Source organism: Vipera ursinii (genome assembly GCF_947247035.1).
Source record: "Vipera ursinii genome assembly, chromosome: 3".
In the NCBI taxonomy this organism is placed as follows: Eukaryota; Metazoa; Chordata; class Lepidosauria; order Squamata; family Viperidae; genus Vipera; species Vipera ursinii.
The window spans coordinates 130,969,854-130,989,261 of record NC_139516.1 but is presented as its reverse complement, the minus strand read 5'-3'; positions in this window follow the sequence as shown (position 1 = coordinate 130,989,261).

Genomic DNA, 19,408 nt, shown 5'->3' with positions numbered 1-19,408 from the left:
TTCTTTTTTTATATATACCTTGTACTCAGCTCTGGGAAGTCGGGGGGAGGGTGGGGGGAGGGGGGAGGGGTAGGGGGGAGGGAGGAGGGAGGGGGAGGGGGGGTTTTAAAGAAAAATTGTATGTTAAAACTTTTCAATAAAAAATAATAATAATAATAATGATGATGATGATGATGATGATGATGATGATGATGATGATGATGATGATGATGTTGGAAGGGACCTTGGAGGGCATCTAGTCTAACCCCCTGCTCAGGCAGGAAACCCTATACCATTTCAGACAAATGGCTGTCCACTCTCTTCTTAAAAACTTCCAGTGTTGGAGCATTCACAGCTTCTGGAGGCAGGTTGTTCCACTGATTAATTGTTCTGACTGTCAGGAACTTTCTCCTTAGTTTTAGGTTGTTTCTCTCCTTGATTACTTTCTATCCATTGCTTTCTATCCTTCAGGCGCTTTGGAGAATAGCTTGACTCCCTCTTTGAAAGACCACTAAATGAATGGCTGTAAGTAAAGGACTACCTGTTAAGGCAACAAGCTAGAAACCAAGAGACCATGAGTTCTAGTCCTGTCTTAGGCACAAAACCAGCTCAATGACATTGGGCTAGTCATAGCCTCTTAACCCTAAGAAGGAGACAATGGCAAACCATTTTTAAAAAGTTTTGCCCAAAAAACAGCAGGACTCTTCCTGATGTGAAGGTGCTTTTCAACCTGCAAGGACCAACCTCTTGGATGCAGAAATATTAATATTCTAAATAGTCCACCGACCACTTCTCTTTTAATGAAACTATTATATCGGAAAGATATAATAGCCAAGAAATTTAATACAGGTAGTCCTTGACTTGCAACAGTACATTTAATGACCATTAAAAGTGACAGTGGCACTGGGGAAAAAAGGGACTTCAGACCATTTTTCACATTTATGACCATTTCAGCATCCCCTTGGTCATGTGATCAAAATCAGACACTTGGCAACTGACTTATATTAATGATGGTTGTAGTGTCCCTGGGTCATCCCCTTTTGCGACCTTCTGACAAGCAAAATCAATGGGGAAGCCTGATTCACTTAAAAACTGTGCTACTAACTTAACAGCTGCAGTGATTCACTTAACAGCCATGGTAAGAAAGGTTGTAAACTGAGACAAGACTCACTTAACAGCTGTCTCACTTAGCATCAGAAATTTTGGGCTAAATTATGGTCACTCGTTGAGGTATACCTGTATGCAACAATTTACTAATGGTTTAAAAAAAAACCTGCTCTTCTCACTGATGTGATTTTGGAGCACATCCACTGAGTGTGGAGCTAACCTAAGCAGGGTATACAAATACAGCTGTATCCTTATGCTCATTCCAGTTATTTTAGTGAATTTTTTAGATGATGTTCTTCATAAGGGGTTGGATTCAATTGCTGTCATTCTTAGCACAGTCCCACTGGACACAATGGCTTAAACCTAATCATGACTAACTTAATCTACTCAAATTAAGTGATTTATTCTAATAAAAATCAAAGCCAAAAGCCAATCCAGAATGTTATTCTTACGGAAGAAACCCTACATACAAAATCTTGCACAATTCTTTTCTGAAACTTGCTACCATAGTTAGCTTTGTGAACTTATAAACCCAACAGCAGTATTATGTCCCATGGCCAAAAAATATACCCTATAGCACTTTGGACCAGCCAAGTTGACCACAGATGGTATCAGCATGAAGTCAATAAGGCTGCCTTTTGTACACCTGGTTTGAATTTGATGCATGTTGTTCCAAATGGCTTTTTTGTAGAAATCCGGGGGTCATCTATAAGTTCAAGAGATAGTGAGATTGGAGACCACGATATTTAAACATTTCTGGCAAGGATATCATTCAACACTTTGATTTAGTGTTAATTTAACACTAAATCACACAGTTAAATAATCATCAAGGTATAGAAAATCAATCTTGTATGTACCCCCTTGAACAACAATATTATATAACAATTTAACTGATCTGAGTTTTTATTGTTTTATCCAGACTCCCCATCTGAAAAACTAGTCTGTACATTGTTTTTGTTTCATTATTTTGATGGATTGCTTAAAAATGTCAGCTTGCCTGAAAAAAAATGAAAAAAATATACTTATTTATACTTATATAAATATTTCATTCAGAGAAAACATCTTAATTTTAATTGACCGGGACAAAACGTACCCAAAATAATTGAAATATCTTAGAAAGTCAGAAGACATGCTGATTCAGAATGGTAGGAGTTGAGAGTGTTCTTCCTACAGTGTGTACTAGTTCAGATAAGGTTACTGCACTCCAAATCAAAGGTAAATACCTGCATTCAAAAGATATTTTGTTTCTGATTGCAAAACACATATGATATTGCATTTTAACATTATATATTATTTAATGTTATAGCATAAGCTAATGAAACATGACCTACAATGCAGTCAGTTCAGCAATCATCCTTCTAATGTTCTGTTTTCTTCCTTTATGTCGAAAATCTGCTCCATTTTTCACTCTTTTGAGACCTAATACGATATGGGTGGTCTTACCACTTTGGGGAATATCAAAGAAAATATATATATATCGTCAATATTTTTTAAAGACTGTTCAGGCTTTTATAGCTGGAGTCAATACTGCTCGTAATGAGATGCATTGAATACAACAGTATTTCAAATTAGGTAGAACACAACAATTAAATATTAGTATTTTTACAACACTTAATTGTTAAACTTCTTAAATTTTAAATTTTAACATAAATATATGTTAACATTCTCATCGCCTTGTATGTTAGCTAAAGTCAAGGATTGAAATAATATAAGAATATATGCAAAAAATACACATCCCAAATAAAAACTGTCCTTATTCTATTTCTTCTCTCTCGCTCTACAGAGGATACCCTACAGAGGATGAAAACAATGTGGGTGCTTACTGGAAGGTAGTAGAGGGTTTGGCAAACTTGTGTAACAAAAACAGCCTCATTTTAAACCTAGGAAAAACTAGAGTTCATTGTTGATTTCAGAAAAGACAGGCACAACCACATACCTCTGTGTATCAATCCTCAAGGATTGGGTGACCCAGAGCATGGAGTCATGTTGAATTGTCTCATGATGAGTTGTTCCATGGCAAGTTGGCCACAGTGAGTTGGATGTGGTAGGTCAACCATACTGTAGCAAGATGGCCAGGATGAGTCGGTTGGGGTGAGTCAGCCAGGGTGAGTTGTCCTAGACCCCCTCCCGTAAGACAGGGTTCTCTGATGAGTTTTAGGCCTCTGAGAACCAGTGGGAAATCATTTCACCTAAGCTGCCATTCCATGCCTTCAAACAGACACTGGGTTTGCATGCTACCTTTCTTGGCCACCTTAGGAAATTGCTTGATAATGGCTTTTGGGATGTTAAGAACCCTCAGAATGGCAATTTCATCACATGGGTAAAATTCCTTCTATCCTTGAAGGACAGATCATGCAAATTTAGAGAGTTTATGAAGACAAATTTATTTTTGAATAAATAGAAAAAGGGTGACTAGAACACTAATTTTGGAGAAATATAAATTAAGGGGCCAGATGGATTTGAAAGAATATTTTCTGTGAGTCGTTTAATTTTTATACAAATATATATGAAGATTTTCAAACAAAGCATAAGAAATCCTCCTCTGAAATATTGTTGATTAGAAGAAAAAAAATATAAGAGAGGACTTTGAATGTTGACTTGTTTGCCTTTATAAAAGAGACATATTAAACTAATAAAGGAGTTTCTGAGATGAGACAAAGAAAAAATAATTTAAAAAATCAATTTGTAAGACATTATTTGAAGGGATGAAAGTTCAAGCTTGATGGAAATAAATTGTAGGAATATAAAATGGGTTTATCTGATCAAAATTAAAATATAGATGTTGTTTCTGGTAGTTCTTAATGGACTTCTTTTTAACAAGGACCAAATGAAGAGGCTTTAAAGATTTGCTTGTAGATAACAGATAAGCTATGAAAAGAGATTTCTTATGTTTAGTTTAGTTTAGTTTTATTGGATTTTTATACTGCCCTTCTCCCGAAGGACTCAGGGCGGTGAACAGGGCATATAATAAAAATACAAAAATACAAAAGTTAAAAAAAAGAATTAAATTAATGCCCACAATAAAACAATAGAAATATACAAATAATTAAAACCCTAAAATAACTCCCCATCAGGCCAGGCCAGCTTGTTCGAATAAGTGGGTCTTTAACCCGCGCCGGAAGGAGCGGAGATCCGGTGCCATCCGGAGCTCCACCGGCAGTTGATTCCACAGGGCCGGGGTGCCCACAGAGAAGGACCTCCCCCTGGGGGCCACCAGCCGGCATTCTCTGACCGGAGGCACCCTGAGGAGGCCCTCTCTGTGGGAACGCACAGGGCAGAGGGGTGTTGACGCCGGCAGCAGGTGGTCCCTGAGGTATTCTGGACCCATGCCATGTAAGGACTTAAAAACCATCACTAAGACCTTGAACCTCACCCGGAAGACAACTGGTAACCAATGCAGCTCGCGGAGCAAAGGTGTAACATGGGAGTACCGGGAAACTCCCAAGACAACTCTCGCGGCCGCATTCTGTACCAGTTGGAGCCTCCAAGTGGTCTTCAAGGGAAGCCCCATGTAGAGAGCATTGCAATAGTCAAAAGGAGAGGTCACGAGTGCATGAGTGACCGTACACAGGGCATCCCGGTCTAGATAGGGCCGCAACTGACGCACCAGGCGAACCTGAGCGAAAGCCCCCCTAGTCACGGCTACTATATGATCTTCTAAGGTAAGCCGTGAATCTAGGAGGACTCCCAAGTTGCGCGCCCTATCCACGGGGGGTAAAGACTCACCCCCCATAAAAAGCGATGGAACATTTTGAATGTCCCGGGATGCCGGAATGTACAGCCACTCAGTCTTGTCAGGGTTGAGTTGAAGTCTGTTCCTCCCCATCCAGACCCGAACCGCCTCCAGGCAATGGGACATCACAGCGAGGGCATCACTGGGGTGGTTTGGGGTCGAAATAAAAAGTTGGGTATCATCAGCATATTGATGATACCCAACTCCAAAACCACAAATGATCTCACCCAGCGGTTTCATGTAGATGTTGAACAGGAGAGGCGAGAGGACTGACCCCTGAGGAACTCCACAAACGAGAGACCTAGGGGCCGATCTCTGCCCCCCTGCCAACACCGACTGCGAACGTCCCAGGAGATAGGAGGAGAACCACCGAAGAACCGTGCCTCCCACTCCCAATCCCTTGAGACGCCGCAGCAGGATACCATGGTCGATGGTATCGAAAGCCGCTGAGAGGTCTAATAGGACTAGGACAGAGGAACATCCCCTATCCCGGGCCCTCCAGAGATCATTCACCAGAGTGACCAATGCCGTCTCCGTGCTGTACCCGGGCCTGAAACCCGATTGGTACGGGTCCAGATAATCCGCTTCATCCAGGACCAGAGGGAGCTGATGTGCCACCACACTCTCAACAACCTTCGCAAGAAAGCGAAGGTTGGAGACTGGACGAAAGTTGTTCAACACAGCTGGGTCCAGGGCAGGCTTCTTGAGGAGGGGTCTCACCACCGCCTCCTTCAAGACGGTGGGGAAATTACCCTCACTCAAAGAAGCAGATATAACCGCCTGGAACCAGCTTCGTGTCCTCTCCCTAGCTTGTTGTTGTTGTTGTTGTGTTTTTAGAGAAAATTATTGTGTTAAAAGTACAGAAAAAGAATATAAAACTGATTTATTTTATTAAGGCTAAGATATATACTGTATTTTTCCATCTATAAGATACACCCTTGTATAAGATTCTCTGGCATGCGAGTTTCTCTGCGCCGGTCAGCTGTTTGGCAGAGCGCTGAACAGCTGAGCTGGCAAATCCATAAGTTCGGCCGACCGATGAACTTCCCCCTCCCCCCTCCCAATAGTGGCAAGCCTACAGGGGCTTGACACCTGCACCAGGTGGCAGGACAAATCACACAGGCATGCCCTGGGCTGTGGAGGTTACCATTATCTTTCCGTGTATAAGACGCTGCACCTGTATAAGACACACCTGATTTTTGAACAGGATGTTTGCAGGAAAAAATAGTGTCTTATACATGGAAAAATACAGTATTATTGTTCCTGGCAGGTTCTTTGGTGATTATGATTGAATGAGCAGATTTTACAATTTGTCTATCGATAAGAAATGAAATATGGGAAGAAGAGATTTTTTTATTGATATCAGAGAAGTTTATAATTTATTTGTCTGGAGGGAGGGGGGAATATCTTCATATATCTTTATTATTGTTGTTGTTGTCTTGTTTCTTTTTCTCTGCATTTTTTATTTTTTTAGATTTTTTTAGTTTGTATTAGGTTTTTTTCCATTTTGTTTATGAACTTTAATAAAAATTATTATTACAAAAAGAGAGAAACACTGCTTTAAAACATCTCTCTGTAATCTTTATCACCTTCTCCTTCAGTGACTTCATTATACTTCCACTGTTCTCCCAAAGGCCCTTGGGACCAGAATATATTTAAAAAATATTTTTGTGTCTGTAACTGCAAAAAGATTGCCAGCCCCTGTGATAAAAGAAGGGAGGATAAAGCAGCAGACACTGACTTTGGGGAATTGTGGCTAGAAGTGAACTTAATACGATGTGAAGATATAGCATTTCCTTTGGGAAATAAGCAAAATTGCTTGTCTGTATGCCTGTTTTATCTCCACAAAGTCAGATTTAAAGGAGAAGTGACAACAATTGGGGGTGATACAAAAATGGAAACATGATCTTTCAATGTTTTGTCTCTTCCCCTTTTTTCTTTCAAATGATTGTTAGGTGAAGGATTTGGAGCATAAAAAAAATTCATCTCAGACCAATCCCTACAATTACAATACGTTTTAGCGTTGTAGGGAATGATGGCGAGAAGCATAAAATCCTTTCTTTCTGCAATGCTGTTTCTTTTCTATTGTTGCTGCTATTTATGTTGAGTACTATAAATCTTCCACATCAACATACAATTGTTATCTCATAGAGTTAACTGGGAAAATCCTAGTTATGTAAAGTAGACAATAATTCTGGATTTAAGTATATCTTTGTAGCAGCAGAGTATTTTCTTGGTTCTGATTCCCATCTTTGAGCTCCTTAAAGCCCAGCCAAAGTTTACAGCACTTTCAACCTATTCAAATTCATTTACTCTGTCACTCTTTCAACCAGAAGAATGACAGGAAAAAGGAAGAAGTATGCTATCGAGCTAAGAAGGAGGATGATTTGTATCAACTTCACTTCACCTTCTTTTCTTTCATTTTTATTGAACAAACTAGTGGAGTTGCAACGTAATTAAAAGCAAGGAGCTTTGTTCTTGTTTAAGCATTCGAAGTAATAATAGCAAGAAAAACTATGGACCAATAAATGAGAAATAAGTATATTTACATATAATTAAAGAGGAATTTCACAACAAGACTTAAATGCAACATAAAGCTCTTTATTCATCCAGCATGAAGAAGAAAGACATCATGGCAGTTTTATGTAGAATTTGAAAGTTTGCACCCTAAGAATAACTATCATTGGAAATATGACAAGGAAGAAAAGACTTTTTATCATGCAAGGCGGACCTATGAAAACACGAAGAAACTTTGGTACAAATCCATACAATGATGGAAAAGATCTTGGAGATTACCATCATGATGAGAATATTCTTGTTTGGTTTTATGGACATGAAATTAGAAATATGGGTTAATATTGTATATGGTAACTCCAGCAAGATTGTTGTACGTAAAAAGTTGGATAAGTAATGAAATCCCTACAGTGAAAGATTAGATTATAACATTCAATGAACTTGCAGAAATGATGACGCTGACCGGACTGATCAGAGAAAAATGACAAAGTTTCTTTTTTTTTCTCTTAGTCTTAGAAAAACTTGGAAAACTTTTTGTTGAAAGATGAAAAGATTGAATTAATGTTTTCTGGATTTAGGAATCATAAAGAGTCAAAGGGGATGGGAAAAAGAATAATTGCTCAATAGAAAACAGGTTAGAAGGCTTAACTGTATGTTTTCTTCTCGTTTCATTCTTTTTCTTTTTTTTACATTATATCTTTTGTTTGTTTTCTATACTTTTATTCTGAATACACACACACACACACACACACACACACACAACACACACACTTCTGATGTGAGTCATGGCTTAAAGATAAAAGACCAATGAGTAGACCAGTCTTTGAAATCTCTTCAGAGAAGCTGAGATTGGGAGATCACCCATGAGTGTTCTGAATGGCAGCTCCTTCTGAATGGCAGCTCCTTACAAGGAGACCATAAAACAACATTCTCCCATGGATTGAGCTCCAGGAGTCCAGGCAAATGACATCTTTACTCTAAGCCAGGGCTGTCAAACTGCCGGGCCACGGGCCGGATGTATCACAATGAAACCGCACCCACCCCATTGCCGGCAATGGGGGGAAAGCTCCAATATGTCGTGTGACATCACATGACATCACATGACATCGTGAGTTTCACATGTCTGCTCTAAGCAGTGTTGGAGTCTTTCCACAGAGCACTAAACCAGTTAAATTCACTTTGACATGTCTGCCACTTTACCTCTCCTGAATTATTTTAAACTCCTTGTACAAGATGGATAATGTAAAAAGGCAGACAAGTACATAGCTGCAAAAATCTGAACTTCCCTTTTAGCATGTATTATTTGACGATGATATATATCTGGATGTTGTATTCCAGGTATTCAGTTTTCATCAAATTAACCCTGTGGTACCCCACTGCTTACTTCTCTCCATGTGGATGTAGTGCCATTGAGGACTACTCGTTTAGTACGGTTTGTCAGCCAGCTACAGATCCATCTGGTGGTGATGTTGTCTATTCAACTTTTTTCTAGCTTACCAAGAAGTAGTCTACTTTGTCAAATACCTTACTGAAATCTAAGTATACTATGTTCACAGGATTTCACTGGTCTACTAGTTTAGTCACTTTTTCAAAGAATGAAATAAGATTGGTTTGGCATGATCCATTTTTAACAAACCGATGCTGGCTACTAGTTATAATTTTGTTTGCTTCTGGTTGCTCACAGATCTGGTTTTTTGTTTATCTTTTCTAGGATCTTCCCAGGTATTGATGATTGGTCTGTAGTTTCTTGGGTCCATTTTTTTCCTCCCCTTTTTTGAAGTTGGAAGCCATATCAGCCCTTTTCTAATCCTCAGGTCCTTCTCCGGTGCTCCAGGATTTATGAAAGATGCGGTGCAATGGTTCTGAGATAACATCTGCCACAGTGGTGGGATTCAAATATGTGAACAACCAGTTCTCTGTGTGGATGCTGCTTCTGGAAGTCCATTCTGGGCCTGGGCAACCAAAAATTAGCTACCGGTTCTGCCGAAGTGGTGCAAACTGGCTGAATCCCATGACCGACCTGCCAACTTCATTAGAACTCTGGGATGTAATCTGTCAGGTCCCGGTGATTTATATTCATCAAAGTCAGATAGGTGTTCTTTTGCCATTTTCTTGCTTATTTTAATTTTTGTTTCTAGTTTGTCTTTTATTGTGGTTTTTTTTGATATGTTGGGCTATAGTTTCTTTTTGTTTGACGACTAATGCAAAGTATGAGTTAAACAGCTCTGCTTTCTCCCTGTTGCCTGTTATTTCCTTCCCATCTTCTCTCTTTACTGGACCTACAGTTTCCTTGACTTTTTCCTTGTTGTTAATATGTTGGAAGAAACTTTTTTTTATTATCCTTGATGTCTGTTGCAAGTCTTTGTTTGTTCTGAGCCTTTGCTTTCCTGACTTCATCTTTGCATTTTCTGGCTGTCTGCTGATAATCAGCTGTGATTATGTGCCCCTCTTTCCATTTTTTGTATTTGTCCTTTTTGTCTTTCAGTTTGTCAGAGAGATCTTTGTGCAGCCATGTTGGTTTCTTCTTGAATTTCTTGTTTTTCATTTTCAGTAGTATTGTGCTGGTCTGGGCTTTTATGATCTTATTTTTCAGAGTTTCCCACACTTCTTGGGTTGTTTTCCCCTTTAGCATTTTCATCCATGGGATCTTTCCTAGGTTCTCTCTGAGCTTGTTAAAGTCAGCTCTTTTGAAGTTTAAGACCCTGGTTGTGTTGTTTTCTATTGTTAGTGTTTGCATTATATTAAATTCCAGTATGACATGGTTACTTTCACCCAAGCTTCCAGCAACTTCAACTCCCTCTATCACCTCTTCTCTATTAATAAGAATTAAGTCCAGTATAGCTTTACGTCTAGTTCCCTCCTCTACCTTTTGGATGACAAAGTTGCTGGCTAGGTTGGTTAGGAATCTGTTTGATCTCCCTCTTGCTGCAGAGTTTGTCTCCCAGTTGATATCTGAATAATTGAAGTCTCCCATTACTACTGTGGTATGCTTCCTACATACATTTGTTAACTGGTTGGTAAAGAGTTCATCTATTTCTTTGATTGGTTGGGTAGCCTGTAATATGCACCTATGGCAATGTCACTTTTTTCTCTTTTATATTGATCTATATACATTCTGGATAGATTTTATCTTTGATCATGTGCATTTCTGTAGAAATGTAGTGTTCTCTTACATATAGTGCAACTCCCGCTCCTCTTTTTGTAGACCCATTTCTTTTGAACATTTGTATTCATCCATCAGTCCATTCCATTCATGGGTTTTATCCTACCAGGTTTCTGTAATCCCAACTATGTCATACTCTCCCTCGTGTACTATTGCTTCTAGTTCACCCTGTTTGTTCCCCAAGCTTTTAGCATTTGTATATAAGCATTTAAGACTTTTATGCCTGTCCGTGGATATGTTTCCTGCATCTTCTGATTGTTGTTTGAGTGTTTTTTTCTCATTGCTGCCTACTTCATTGTTTGATTTTTCTTGGGATTTATAATTGGTTTTGGGTTCTAGGGGTTGGTCACCCTCCCCCTCAGTTTTAGGTTAAAGCCCTCCTGATGAGTTGGGCCAGTCTTTTTTCCAAGTACATTTTCTCTGGTTTTGTGAGGTGCAGCCCATCCCTTGCCAAGAGCAGTTTTTGTAGGCAATGCATAATCCAGGAAACCAAAGTTTTCTTGGTGACACCAACCCTTTTGCCAATGGTTTATTTCTAAAATTCTTTTTCCCTCAATGGGTGATAGCCTTTCATTGTATGATAATGCAATGATAATGTATGATAATGCAACCGTTTCCATTTATGCTGTGCTAATTTACACCTACTGGGTGAACAAACTGTTGTTTCTGTTCAAGAACAAATAAATAATTTATTTATTCTAAGCCAATAAGTGTATTATGGAATCCCCATTCTACTCCAGACACCACCTGTCTAATCAGTAAATGATCCAAACATATCTCAAGGGATCACTCTATCCAATCAACACTAACCTGCTAAAGTTAGGCATAAAATGTAAGGAGGGGTAACTGTGAGCCATGGTGGCACAGTGGTTAGAATACAGTATTGCAGGCTAACTCTGCCAACTGCCAGCAGTTTGACTTTGACTGGTTCAAGGTTGACTCAGCCTTCCATCCTCCCGAGGTCAGTAAAATGATTATTTGGGGAAATATGCTGACTCTGTAAAACTGCTTAGAGGGGGCTGTAAAGCACAATGAAATGGTATATAAATCTAAATGCTATTGCTATTTTCTGCAGTGATTTAGTTATATCTGGTTTGCATAATATTGTGCATTTAATTTAGATAATTCACAACATAGTGAAACTAACAACGCTGATGGTGGATAATTACATTATATTAAGGAAGTTGTATTCCTGTATATAGGTTAACATTTATAAAATATCCTGAAGTTTTCACAAATACATTAATTTTTGCTGTAGAAATATCAAATGTCCTGCAATTTTCTACACTGACTGTACTTTTTAAAAAATTAACAGACTGAAAATGATTAAGGACCCATCTATATTTTTCTGCTGTCTTCTACATTTTGTACATCTACATGACTGATCACTCACAATAATAAAGATTGGGGCCCTGTGAAGAGAAGTTGGCTTCCACATTGCTAAAATCTAAGGGAATTATACGTGTCTTTGTTTACCCATTTGATCCCATTAAATCCTTGAACCTGCCCATTTTAGGACAAAGTGCAATTGAAAAACTTCCTAACTCAGCAAGCAAGACATTGTAACTAATTTAGATGCAAGGAACAGCACATATACTGTACGTATTGACCCTCTGACTATCTGTAGCTTGCTCGTGTTATAGTAAACTGGATTGCTCTTTTTAAATGGCTGCATAGGGTGATTGTGCAAAGTTTTAAAGACAATAACAAACAACAAACAACAAACAACCCTAGAGCAACAACCCGACATTTTTATAGCCTCTTGTTTTTTTTTAAAGTCTCCAATTTAATTCTGTTGAGGCCATGTGCTTTCCTTCAGCAGAATATTTCAAGAAAGCAATGGTGGAAAAGGACCCAAAGTCTGGCCTTATTCCTAGATACAATGTTATGTCCTGTTATTTAAATAAGAGATGAATGGATGTCCCAATTTCTGTAGGTTAGCTTTCCTCCCAACTGATAGTTTGCAAATGAGTTGTAGCTGGAACTACCAAAATCTGAATACGTTTTCATCAAAAGAGCCCTAGCAGTATGCTATATGGAAGACATCAGGTTGATTGGCATTTAGTCTTAATTTAAAAGATCCAAATTAGTTCAGAATTTCAGTAACCTTGCTTGTCCTATCTCAGTCACAGTGGGGCTGAATTCAGCAAAAGGCCAACAATTTCTTTAAGTTGGGTTTACACAGTGCTTGGATTAAGCTTTTCAGAGAGAGAAATGAACACAGTGCATCTGGATGTAGATATGGCACCTTAGTCAATATCAGTTTGCTCTGGGAAATTTTTAAATTTTTCAGACTATAAAAGTGCCTCAAAAATTTAAATACTGTTTATTAAAGTGGCAGCCCCCAGTGAACAGTGTAAGAAGACAACACTTCTAATGGTACAGCCATTTGGAATTTACTCATATCAATGAAGATACTTTTTGGTTTAATTATTCTTTAACTGATGTGCCTGTGAGTTATGTGACTAAAATAGCATACAAAGTTTGATCTTATAATGTATATATTCTGAAGCAGATGGAACTTTTCCTGCTTTAGAGATTTAGGGAACTGGGGGAAAATTGCAACTCCACTAAAATATTTTAAAGCATTGCAAAATGTCTAAAAAGGCAAAATAGAGTAGTAATGTTCAGGAAAATGGAATCAGGAAACCCAATAATATGAATAGGAACAGTTGAACGTACGGCTATGTTGACATATCATATGAAATCCTACTTTGTTAAACCACTTTTGTTGAAATAGCCAACATAGTCTGGCTGTCATAATGCTAAATGATACTTTGTTTGATATACCACATCATGCTAATATAGCTGAGTTTACATATCATGCTAAGGTAAACTCAAATAAGTCACATAATGACTTCAGCACAATATGAAAACTTTGTCTACATCTTCCCAACTTTTTCAGGGCTTTTGTCTCTGAACTTCCCCGAAATTCTCCAGTAGCATCGTTAGACAAATAAGGAGCCAACATATATTTGCCTCAATTCAAGTGTCATCTGGTGAGGAAAGAAGTACAAATCCACACCTTACTGACCACATTTATACTTTACATTCTAGGGTGATGAATTGTTTAGATCACATTCACTTATGATGGAGAAGAATCATAAATCACTTTTATGTTTTGCCCCTACACCCCAACAGCTGCATGAAATCAGAATTCTTCTTCATAAGCTCAGTAATAACATTTATTTGTTTGTTTGTTTGTTTGTTTGTTTGTTTGTTTGTTTGTTTTTGGGACTTATATGCCGCCCTATCTCCCGAAGGACTCAGGGTGGCTAACAACAATAAAACGCAATAATGCAAATGTTAAAAAAAAAGATTAAACTAACAAGCCCCAGTGATAAAATATTTAAAACATTTTCTTTTTAAAAACCCCTATCATCAGTCCAGGTCAGTCTGATGGAAAAGAAATGTTTTGAGGTCGCGATGAAAGGACCGGAGATCCGGGGCCATCCGAAGCTCAAGGGGAAGCTGATTCCACAGGGCAGGCGTTCCCACAGAGAAGGCCCTCCCCCTGGGGGTCGCCAGCCGACATTGTCTAGCCGACGGTACCCTGAGGAGGCCCTCCCTGTGTGAGCGCACCGGGCAATGGGAAGTCGTTCCTGGCAGCAGACGGTCCTGCAAATAACACTGCTGTCCTGACTTAAGAGGCAACCATTATTGTATGCTTACCACCATCCAAGAGGCAGAACAAGCAGCCCTGAACAAGTACATAACTATATGTCAATTGTTTTAATTAAGTACGGTGGAATCATAATACGAGGGCAATTCGGAAATAAAGCTCTGTTTGAGCACCTGTGAGAAATAGGGGGGGATAGTGATGCCCGTCCTATGGCACTGTGTGTAGTAGTTCAATAGGCAGGGAGAAGTGGAAGGAGAAGGTTGTGTTACAGTTGACTCATCTGCTAAATCAGTTGAAAATGAACAAGTTTTTAAAATGAAACAGTGGCTTGCATTGCATCGCTTCACCGATGACAATGCGCTTCATAATGCCGTTATAGGGTGACTTCATCCTCAGGTGGGAGATTTTTGTGCCGAAGGAATTTCAAAACTTGTAAGACGTTATGACAAGTGCCTCAATTTGAATGGCAATTATGTCAAAAAGTAATGTAATGTTGCAGTTTTCCAATGTGTATAATGCAAGTTCTGTATCTGCGAGTACAGTATCTTGCATTGATAATCAAATGGAGGTTTATTTCCGAATTGCCCTTGTATATTCTAATTGTTTGTTTACCAATATTAAAGTCTCTGCTTTCAATTTTTATTAAAGAGTAACTTAGCAAAGTGTAGCACAATATCTGTCAATTTAACCAACAAAGACCTTGGAACCGTTGAAAAGAACAAGGCTAAATAAAGCAAATGAAGTTTACCAAGTCAGATTTGATAAGAGTACAGATCTCTTATTACATAGAAACCATTCTAAAATATGATCTTGTGTTTATCATTTGGCTTGGTTCATGAAATATTTGAATTCCAACTTCCTAAGTAACAAAAGACCAGCCCTATGTTCACATAACATGCTATGCCCAAACAAAGCGACATTTTTACTTAATTGGAAAGCTGCCAGAAAACTTCTATAGGTAATTTCCAGTTTATTTATGTACCCAGTAAATTCCCAGTCAAACACTAGGTCATATTTAACTCAGCTCAGCTGGAAAAAAATATAGATTGATATTTATTTATTGAACATCAGCAAAGAGCAGCATTTTGGTTTGAAATAAGTGCTTTGGACATAGTCCCCCATCTCATTAAAGTGACCCTTTTATTTTCATCCTTAGTTTAACTTAGTTGTTTCAAGTTTATTAACTACAATTTTTTAAGATTAATATTCAACTGAATTCAGAACCTTTCTCTCTGGAATTAATGTACAGCCAATTCGAAAAGAGCCATAGAAGATAACTTTTGTGTAGGATTAATGTTGTGAGACTATTATATGCGCAAAAATGGAAAGATTCTGAAGTGCCCACAATAAGGAATGGTTTTTGAAAGTGACAGAACTAGTAGAGACAGCAAATTAACTTGGGTGATATCAACAACTACATTTTTCAGTGGCTGGAAACTCCTTATGCATTTTTTGCTAAAAAAAAAAAAAGAGAGAGAGAGAGAGAGAGAGAGAGAGAGAGAGAGAGAAATGAGTGATTTATGTGTGTAAGCTGAGAGAAAGAGAGAGAGAGGGGGGGAGGACAAAACATAAATGTGTCTATAACCTTTGTCAAAAACAGTGAAAGCCACTTCTTTATACAGCATATCAAAGGCCATTTTGATCATTTAGCCTATCAAGAATATCATGCACTGCATCCAAGTGTTCAATGACTGACTTGCATAGAGTAATCCATTAACAGAATATGTAGGGGTATTCTATCTCTTTTTGAGGAGGGGCAAAAATGATTTTAAATCTCTTTGTTACTATTTAATGATCATCTGAATGTTTGCAGTCCAAATCTATTTTTCCCTCTGAACTCTCTTTTTTTGTAATTTGAATTGAAACTTATTCTTTGTAACAGCACCCAGAGAAACCGTTCTCTTATCTGCTCAATAATCTTTCAATGCTTTGATGGTAACTATTAAATGGAGAAACATATTCATTGACAGGGATTCTTAATCTGATTATTTCCCAAGAATTCCTCCAGAAAATTACTACTGACCACAACTTTCTGTTGTAAATTTTCCCTGTCAAATGTAATTTGGTTCCTCACACCTGTTTGCACACAGAGGAGCTCCTGGTCTCTATGTAATCCCTGACCCAAATGGCTTACAAAGCAAAAATTTACTGTGTTTCTGCACAACTGCATTGTTAAACTTCTGACCACTATCTGAGCCAGAACTCTTCAACTATGTTCTTGCTATTGTCAGTCAAGAAATTAAAATATTTCACAAAACCATACTATGCAGAGAAGCATTGCAGAGAAGCATAGCAATCTAGCCTCTTAATTTATCTTCGTTTGCTTTAGGGAATCTAGTTTCTGTTTTTGAATAAACATTGCATTATACCCAGGTTACCCATACTATACATAGAAACATACGTTAATATTTGATTAACTTACGCAACTTCTCAAAATCATAATCTCTAGCAGCTAGTCTAAATTCCCCTCCTTTCATGCTCTTTAGAATAATATGAGGAATGCCAGATATCACTAAAGGATGTGATTATTTGAGGAAAATTATGTCTCCAGCGTGTGCACACACATACACACACACAAACACAATGAGAGAGAGAGAAGGAGGGAGGGAGAGAGGGAGGGAGAGAGAGAGATTATTTGAAGTTTAACACTGCAACATGTATCTCTGTCTAATCCCTTTATATTTTAATGACTGGCAGTTTGAGTTTCAATTACAAATATAAAATCACAAGTGTTTTTTTCCTCACAAAGAGGAAATGTGATTGAGAATGCAGGATATATATATTAGGAAAAAGGGAACTGAGTTTAAGAAAGGCATCTTTCTCATAACGGGGAAAAAACCTTAAACAATCAAACACCTATAACAGTTCTGAAGAATGGTCAAGCAAAATTCTTTTTGCAAATTCAGAAAAGTTTTAAAGAAGTCTACAGGCAGCTGAAGCCCATCTTCTTAAAGGCTTATTTTAATCCATCCTATTAACATCTTCAGAAAAATTGAAGTTAAGCACCATGACATTAGGCAAGTGCGCTGTGTGGAGTGACAGAATCCTGAAAGAGAAAACAAAATAACTAATTAGATTGTCTTGTATTGCCAGTTTGGAGTTGTACTTTTATGCCCTGCTATTTTTAAAACATTTTTTTCAAAAATATTGGTGGGATGATTGTTGATCAGATTTTGAAGTAAACTGCTTTCTTCTTTTCAAAAGATGAACTTGCTAAGAGGTGCCAAGTCTTTCTACTGAGTAACCCTATCATGAGGACTTGGCAGTTGGATTGAGAGGACATCCAGGGTCAAGCTACTGCCGGTGAATGCCAGACCTGCCTGTTCATTCATGAATTTTGGATGAGTAGGCAGATCTGATGTACATTACCAAACCTGGCTGAGTGAAGATGGGAATATTGCCCTCCCAGAAATTTGTCTAGGCAGGTTTCAAGTCCTGCATCACCCTTGATGTTGTTGGGCTATAGAAAAAACTCTGTGTGTGTGTGTGTGTGTGTGTGTGTGTGTGTGTGTGTGTGATGCCCATTAGAGAGATAAATATTTCTTACCTATTTGAGGGCTATTATTGTTCAGATAGTCAGTTACTTTTTGGGTAACAGCCAACCTGTGACGTTACCACAGAACTTTCCTAGTTCCTTAGGAATGCATATTTTGTGACCTCAAAGATGGCTTTTGTCCCATCATATTCTCTCTTTTCTTACTGATCCTGGAGAAAGTTTATTTTAGTTGTTTTCTTTCTGAATTAACTCTCTTTGATGCCAGTCCTTCCTTTCATGCCGGTTGAGCTCCGGACGGCGCCCGATCTGCGCTCCTTTCGCCGCGATCTGAAAACATACTTGTTCGAGCAAGCCGGCCTGGCATGAGGGGGATTGGTGGGGTTTTTTATCATTTTTATTGGGGTTTTTACTATGTATTAATTGTATTTTAATCGGGCATGCATTTAATTATCTTTTAATTTTTGTACATTTCTGTGTTTTATTCTTGCCCTGTACACCGCCCTGAGTCCTCAGGGAGAAGGGCGGCATAGAAATATTAATAAATTAAATTAAATTAAATTAAATTAGCCTAGTAACAGAATTTTGTTGTTGTTGTTGTTAGTTGCGAAGTCGTGTCCGACCCATCGCGACCCTATGGACAATGTTCCTCCAGGCTTTCCTGTCCTCTACCATCTTCTGGAGTCCATTTAAGCTCACGCCTACTGCTTCAATGACTCCATCCAGCCACCTCATTCTCTGTCGTCCCCTTCCTCTATTGCCCTCAACCTTTCCCAGCATTAGGCTCTTCTCCAGTGAGTCTTTCCTTCTCATTAGGTGGCCAAAGTATTTGAGTTTTAGCTTCAGGATCTGGCCTTCTAAAGAGCAGTCAGGGTTGATCTCCTCTAGGACTGACCGGTTTGATCGCCTTGCAGTCCAAGGAACTCGCAGGAGTCTTCTCCAGCACCATAGTTCAAAGGCTTCAATTCTTTGGCGCTCAGCCTTTCTTATGGTCCAAATTTCACTGCCATACATTGCAACTGGGAAGACCATAGCCTTGACTATACGCTCTTTTGTTGACAGGGTGATGTCTCTGCTTTTTAGTGTGCTGTCTAGATTTGCCATGGCTTTCCTCCCGAGGAGCAAGCGTCTTTTAATTTCTTGACTACAGTCCCCATCTGCAGTGATCTTGGAGCCCAGGAAAATAAAATCTGTCACTACCTCCATTTCTTCCCCATCTATTTGCCAGGAATTGAGAGGGCCAGATGCCATGATCTTGGTTTTCTTAATGTTTAGTTTCAACCCAAGTTTTGCACTCTCCTTCTTCACCCGCAACAAGAGGCTCTTTAGTTCTTCTTCACTTTCTGCCATTAGAGTGGTATCATCTGCATATCTTAGGTTGTTGATGTTTCTTCCGGCAATCTTAATTCCAACTTTTGATTCATCTAGCCCTGCCTTTCTCATGATGTGCTCTGCATATAAGTTAAATAGGCAAGGCGACAGTATACAGCCTTTCCGGACTCCTTTCCCAATTTTGAACCAATCAGTGGTTCCGTGTCCAGTTCTCACTGTTGCTTCTTGGCCCGCATATAGGTTTCTCAAGAGACAAATAAGATGGTCTGGTATGCCCATCTCTTTAAGAACTTGCCACAGTTAGTTATGATCCACACAATCAAAGGCTTTAGCATAGTCAATGAAGCAGAAGTAGATGTTTTTCTGGAACTCTCTAGCTTTCTCCATGATCCAGCGTATATTAGCAATTTGATCTCTAGTTCCTCTGCCTCTTCGAAATCCTGCCTGTACTTCTGGTAGTTCTCG